Source organism: Asparagus officinalis, chromosome 1, assembly GCF_001876935.1.
Source record: "Asparagus officinalis chromosome 1, Aspof.V1, whole genome shotgun sequence".
Lineage (NCBI taxonomy): Eukaryota > Viridiplantae > Streptophyta > Magnoliopsida > Asparagales > Asparagaceae > Asparagus > Asparagus officinalis.
The window spans coordinates 15,711,929-15,718,984 of NC_033794.1; the positions used below are offsets into that span (position 1 = coordinate 15,711,929).

The 7,056-nt window shown below is 44.3% G+C and overlaps 1 pseudogene; it reads left to right on the forward strand.

Annotated features, from left to right (window-relative positions):
- LOC109831074 overlaps nt 4,773–7,056 on the forward strand; it is a 2,797-nt pseudogene continuing 513 nt past the window's right edge.

Genomic DNA, 7,056 nt, shown 5'->3' on the forward strand with positions numbered 1-7,056 from the left:
CTATAAAGTAACCTTGGAGGATGCACGTTTGATGGTCACATTGGGGTCCATGATTGTTATGAAGGGCGTCAGAAGGAGCAATTTGTATTATTTACTCAGAAGCACAACGATTGATAGAGAGATGACGACTTCATCAGATTCGGCTAGACTGTGGCGTTGTTTGATGCTGGGTTATGATGACGACTTCATCAGATTCGGCTAGACTGTGGCGTTGTTTGATGCTGGGTTATTTGATTGGAAATGTTGTGTATAGATTTTTGAGGAGTGCTTTGACCTGTAGTTTGAAGTCCTGTGAACCCATTGGTATGAGCGAGAAGACCGAGGGGGAGTTTGGCACTTCTATCCATCATTCGAGGGGTTTTCTGAGGGGTGTTCATTCAGGCATTCGGGAGCCTTCCAAGGAAGCATTATTGAGAGGTAATAGGTATGTGGTTTCCGCAGTTGGGGATTGCTCTAGGCATTGGTGGGTTGCAACCAAATCCCGTTGGTGTGAAGTCCTAGAAGCCTGCAACAAATGGAGGAAGTGTGTTAGTAGAAAGGTAACCCGACGTTCTGATTATGGTAGGGGTTCTTTCTTGCATTTGTGCCGAGCTCACGGCAATAGGAGGAGATGGCAGATTTGGGCAGCTGTTCCTTTCTGGAGGAGGATCAGCGTTTGATGTCGAGCATTGGCATTGGTGTGCAGGCTACGACATGTTTGGGCCGTCTCATGTATAGGTTGTCGACTGCTGCATGTATAGATATGGGATCTGGTGGAGCTGCTTCAGATTTTGGGTTGCGTCGGATGTTTGGCTATCCAGCACTTGGTCACATCGTGGATGTGATATTTGATCCGATAGCACATTTGGGATTCAGAGGCGTGTTTGATTATCAGGTATTGGCTTCTGACTTTGTTCTGAGCAGGCATGTCACGTTTGACTCTCAGCAGGTGGAGAGTGGTGATCAGATCTTTGGGACATCGCAGCGGGTGGAGAGTGATGCTACTCCACGTTGGGTGGAAACTCCAGATCATACTGCATCATTTGATATTCCAGCTGATGTGACAAAGATTGGGAATCGTGTTGATTTGGATGCAGATGATAGGTTGATTGATTCGAGTACAGCTGATGGATGTAGTCTGGATATGGCCATTGGTTCATCTCAGGTGGAGATGTTTGGATTAGTTCAGTTTGGAGCCATTGGAGGTGCTATCAGCCGCAGACTTGATCGTGATATTGGAGAAGGGTTACGAACTCTTCTAGTGGATTGAGGCCTTTGGAGGCCATTTGGGTGAACTACGTGAAGGCTTGATTCCTTGGGCAAGGGGATACGTAGGCAGTCATTTATGATACAGCCGATTTGGTGAGTAGATACAGACGTTTGGGTGAGTGTTCGCACTCCCGTTTGGGTCTCGACTTGTTGTGGATTGAGTCCGTTGTTGTGGTAGGATTCCTAGTCTATTTTGGTAACATGAGGTTATTAGGATTCCTAGTTTATTTTGGTAACATGAGGTTATTAGGATTCCTAGTTTATTTTGGTAACATGAGGTTATTAGGATTCCTAGTTTATTTTGGTAACATGAGGTTATTAGGATTCCTAATCTATTTTGGTAATAGGTTATTAGGATTCCTAATTTGATTTGGTTTTGGTTTAGAATTCCTAGTATGTTTATGATTTTAGGATTTCTATATATATAGAACAATTAGAAGAGAGAATTGAGGAGAAGAAAAATTAGGGATATTTGGAGCACAGAAAAGAGATATTTTCTGAGCTATTTGTTTAGGGTTTTGTTTGGAGAGATTAAGAGCTTGTTGGTGAGATTAGTTTGTTCCTTCGAGTGATTTGTAATCTCAGTTTGTACTCTTTCTCTATTAGTGAAAACACCATCCCCTTCTTGCCCCGTGGACGTAGGCAACTTGCCGAACCACGTAAATCTCTTGTGTTAATTGGTGATTGTGCTTGTTTATTTGGTTGTGATCTCTCTTGTTTGGATTGTGTGATTCGACCGCTTCCGCGCCGCGCACAACAATAGTGCAGTTTGAAAGTGTATGAGGACGGTGAAGCCGACGACTGATTGATAGGTATCCCGTTGAGATTCCTGATTCCGGATGTTAATCTTTGAAGAGACGGCATTGAGAGAAATTGGGAGATTTGTGTTATGCATACACGTTTTGTCCTTTTTGGGGGGTTGTTTGTATAAAGTTGTCAGTTGAATTGTTGTATTATTAGAGCAAGTGCAGCAAGCTCCCAGTTGGGAGTCCTAGTCAGCATGCTCTCAAGAGCTCTCAAGCATTTTAGAATAAAAAATTAACAAATTAAGCCTTGGGAGGCACTCCTTTTATGGAGCTCCAACAAGCTCCTAGTTAGGAGCTCCAACAATATCAAAAAAAACTCCTATTCTATTTTAATATTTTACCCATTACTTTTAATTATATTTAAACCTCTTGTATTTTATTTCTAACCGTTGGATACGGCCTTCGAAGGAGCGCACACGGTATTCGAGGCAACCCACGGTCTTCGAGGGAGCGCACACGGTCTTCGAGGTAACCCGCGGCTTTCGAGGAAACGCACACGGTCTTCGAGGTAACCCGCGGTCTTCGAGGTTGGGCACGAAGTTCGAGGTATCGCAAACTTTGACCGTCAACCGACTGATTCCTAAAAAATTCGATGGCTTCTCTCCTCAACCCATCATCTCCCAGAATAAAATGTCTAGCTCATCTAGCTCTAGCGATGATGAAATGATAGAGACGTTCTTTCTTATGGGAGCTGCTGTCGTTAAGGAAGAAGAACAAGAGAAATGTTCAACTTCAGTTCAACACAAACGACGTATCGTGCTCCATCGAAATTGACTGGAAGGCCACAATCGGTTGTTCCAAGATTATTTTGCTGACACACCAACATATCCTCTTCATTATTTTCGTCGAAGATTCAGAATGTCGCGTTCGTTATTAATCCACGACACAGTCGTCGAACATGACAAGTACTTCGTCCAAAAGAGGAATGGTGCTGGACAGTTAGGACTATCTAGTCTTCAAAAGATTACTGCAGCTATGCGGATGCTCGCATATGGAGCATCTGCTGACTCCGTTGACGACTACGTTCGAATCGGTAAAAGTACATCGCTTGAGAGCGTGAAGAGGTTCGTTCAATCGATTATCAACATCTTTGGAGAGGAATACCGCGTGTAAGCCTTCTTCTTCTTTGTGGTCGGTATTTCTTGGGATGACACTTGTTGTGTTGCGGATTGCGATAACTCGATGGGATGACCTTCTTCTACGACTTCTGTATAGAACGGCGAGTATAAGGTCGATCCTTCACCGGTAAGGAGTTGCGAATAGTAGTTGTTTTGAGAGGGATCCATGAGATTTGTAATTTGATAGGAAAATATAGAGTTTTTTTTTATGAGAGAGTTGTGTGGAATGAGTTGTGTAGTGAATTGTGAATTTATAGAGTTTTTCTTACTGTTCAATAGTCATTTTTTCACACAACGGTAATAATTTTCACTCAACGGACATTTTTTCACCCAACGGTAGTATTTTTCAATCAACTGCGAAGTTGAAAGCTAATTAAAAAAAAATACATCACAAGCTCAAACTCTGGCAGCCAATTAAAAAAAACATCACATCCAACTCCTCTTCGTCATCTCCCCTTCTTCTTTTCCCCAGCTCATTTCGTTTCCCCAAATCATCTTCATTTTTTTTCTCCATCGCAAGCTCAAACGCCTCCACTCTTCTTCGTTTCCAACCCCGAACACCAACACCACATCCAACACCGCGGATCNGTCAGCCTAAGGAGAGGGGCTTGGGAGGGGTTAGGAGCTTGCTGGAGGGGGGGCTGCCGAATTCCACGGCCACGTCAGCCTTGAGAGCTCTGAACAGAGCTTGCTGCCCTTGCTCTTACTTACTGTTGAAGTTGAATCTCTCAATACTAGTATTAAACAATACATTGCAAATACTTTGTTGTAATGGTCATCATATTTCAACTTGAAGAAGAAATACAAAACTAAATTTATATGGGTCGGGTCAGGGTAACCCGTTTAATAAACGTGTCGGATCGCATTGACCAATTTATTAAACAGGTCGGGTCGGGTTACACTTATACGGGTCGGATCAATTATGACCCGACCCGACCCGTTTGCCACCCCTACCTGAGATTAGTACTTGTAATTACGAAGGTGACCCTAAAGCATAGCTAAAAAGCAACTCCTAACCAACATTACCTATGTGCTTATAGCCAACAGTCTTGGATCACCCATGTAGACACGTAGATTTCGGGATTACCTATGTAATTATATCATAACTCAGGATACTGGAATGTAATATAATTCTAAAATTAATATTTTGAATTGATCTAAAAGTAGACCAGGCCGATTTCCAGACTATTGGATCCATCCGCCATGCAATTTGGATTAGGCAAACTGCATTAAATTCTGAAGCCTGGCCTCTATTTCCATCATAATTGCGCATATGAGACTAAGTTAGTTGGGCCGGTGGCGATGCCATGAGCCGCACCAACCATTTAGTAAGCTCATTAAATCTCAACCACACCAACCATAAAGCTCAAAAACAAAAGTGGGGGCCTATGCGAGGGGCATAAACCAATGGTTAAACTCCGGCAAGTCCGCCGGCCAGTCAATCGATCCGCGGTCAACACAACTCTGCAGTCCCCCCCCTCCCTCCGCCGCCCAAGCTAATCTCCCTCCACCTCCCGCAAAATAATAGTGCATTTCTCAAACACCTCGCCTGCAGAAAGAAAGAGGGGAGAAAAAAGAAGAAAGAAAAAAACTCGCCGTCATGGTTTCACCCAGGTGCGCGAGCCAACGACAGCAGCCCCCTTCGGGCGATCTCACACGCGCCAGACGAGTTCTACCGCCCAGCCACACAAATATCCCACTCGACCTCCTGCCTTCGTCAGCCCGCGGCCGGTCAACCTCGCGCATCTTCACCCAGCAGTGGGCCCGGCTCCACCGGCCGCCGTCGCCGGACTCGTTGCCGTCGTTAGGGCACGCTTCACCGAGAGTCATCCTGGTTCGTCCAGGCTCACCGCCGCCTATCTCGTCGAGCACGGCTTCGCCGTCGCCGCCCTCGACCACCGCGGCCACGGCCTTCTCGCGACGCCTCTCGCGCCCACATCCGCGAACATGCGGACCTACGGGCTGATGCGCCGACTGCGTTCTTACTTCGACTCGGTGCGCGACGGTCACGATCCCGCCCTCCCCGCGTTCATCTAGCGCGGAGTCGCTTGGGCGTGGCGGATCGCGCTGGTCTGATTCATTTCGAGGAGGAGGGAGGAGGGGGTGGGATGGGCTTGGTTGCTGTAACGGGGCGATGTGGCGGGATCAGCGGGAAGTTCAATGGCCGCCTGTGGCACTGGAGACGTCTGCTGGGGGGTCCCGTGGACTGTGCCGACGTGGCAGGTGGTGGCCCACGAGGGGGTGCGGATAGACCGCGAGGTTCGTTTAAGGAGGAGTGGAAGAGGAGGCTGCGATGCGAGCCCGAGAGAGGGCGGTCAGGCCCAGGGCGGCCACGGCCAAGGAGCTGCTCAGGATCTGCAGGTAGGACCGGAAACTTTTTGACTCCAATCCAAATACTGAGGTGTTCGTATTCGTGTTGGTATTTGTTTACATGGATTTCCGAGTAGAAGAAATTTTCAAAACAGCCTCAAACCATATTTTAATTTTTAAAACCGACCCAACTTTTTTTTACCAAAATCTACCCACTTTTTGCTACGTCAGCTTAATCTCATTCTTAAACAGTCGGGGTTGGCAACCCCGACTGTTTAGAAGGTTGTTAAACTCCAATTAGAAGCCTTAAACCTGATTTTTATGTCCTAAATAGTCGGGGTTGACCACCCCGACTAATTAGGAAATGAGATTAAGTTGACGTGACAAAAAATGAGTCGATTTTGGTAAAAAAAAGTGGGTCGGTTTTAAAAATTAAAACATGGTTTGAGGCTGTGTTGAAAATTTCTGTTTTCCGAATATTCAAGGCCACGTCACCTGGGTACTTCTATCATGAAGCCGTAGACATTGACGCATATGATATACTTCAAGTTTATTCCCTTTTGAACTCTTTTGACAGATTTGTTTAGTTTATACCTAGTTTACAGCTATGATTTTAATGTTCAGACATATTTTTAAAAAAATGAGCGATTCTAATTTATCTGCATCGTAAAAGAAACAAAAAAAAAATTGTCACGAGAGTTCTAATTTTCAATGGGAACGAGTTTTTTTATTGACCTCGTATAAATTATTAATTTCAATATCTCTATATAGTTGTGTCTCTATACCATATTCTTTACAAGCATGTCGTATCCCGTACTCACATCCGCATACAATATCCGTACCCAAGTTCATACAACTCGGATTGATTGATATTTATCGAATATTGATGTATATTTATCTGATTAGTATCCTATAATTTATGAGTAGAACGAATCGTGACTCGTGCATTATTCCGTGTTCATATACGTATGTCACTGTCCACTGACGTGGAACATATGCATATCCTCCGTTAGCTAACTACACAGAGGGACGCATCATTCCCCTTTTACTCTTATGAATAATTTACTATTTAGTTAGAAAAGATATTGTTATAGTTAATTATTTTAATATCAGTTAAATTCCTGACCATAAATTGTTTGTAGATATAAATATGTAATTTTAATATTTGGTATTAAAAAAAAGACTTCGTACTCATTAGGTTTGACAAAATAAACTGAATATCATGCAACCTCACAAATTATAACGAATCAGATTTTCACATGAATATTTGATACTAAAGGAATTGAATATGCAGATTATTATTTGATTTTTCTTAAATGATCTCCGGAAGCAAATTTGAACGAATAGGTAAATGGATAAACTAAATATATTGGATAATTATTTGATCCAACTTCCACCCCTATTTCCAGGGAGGTGCAGGGGAGGTTCGAGGAGGTGACAGCGCCGATGCTGATCGTGCACGGGGGAGAGGACGCGGTGTGCGACCCTGCATGCGCCGAGGAGCTCTACAGGAAGGCGAAAAGCGAGGACAAGACGATCAAGATCTACCCGGGGATGTGGCACCAGCTCGTCGG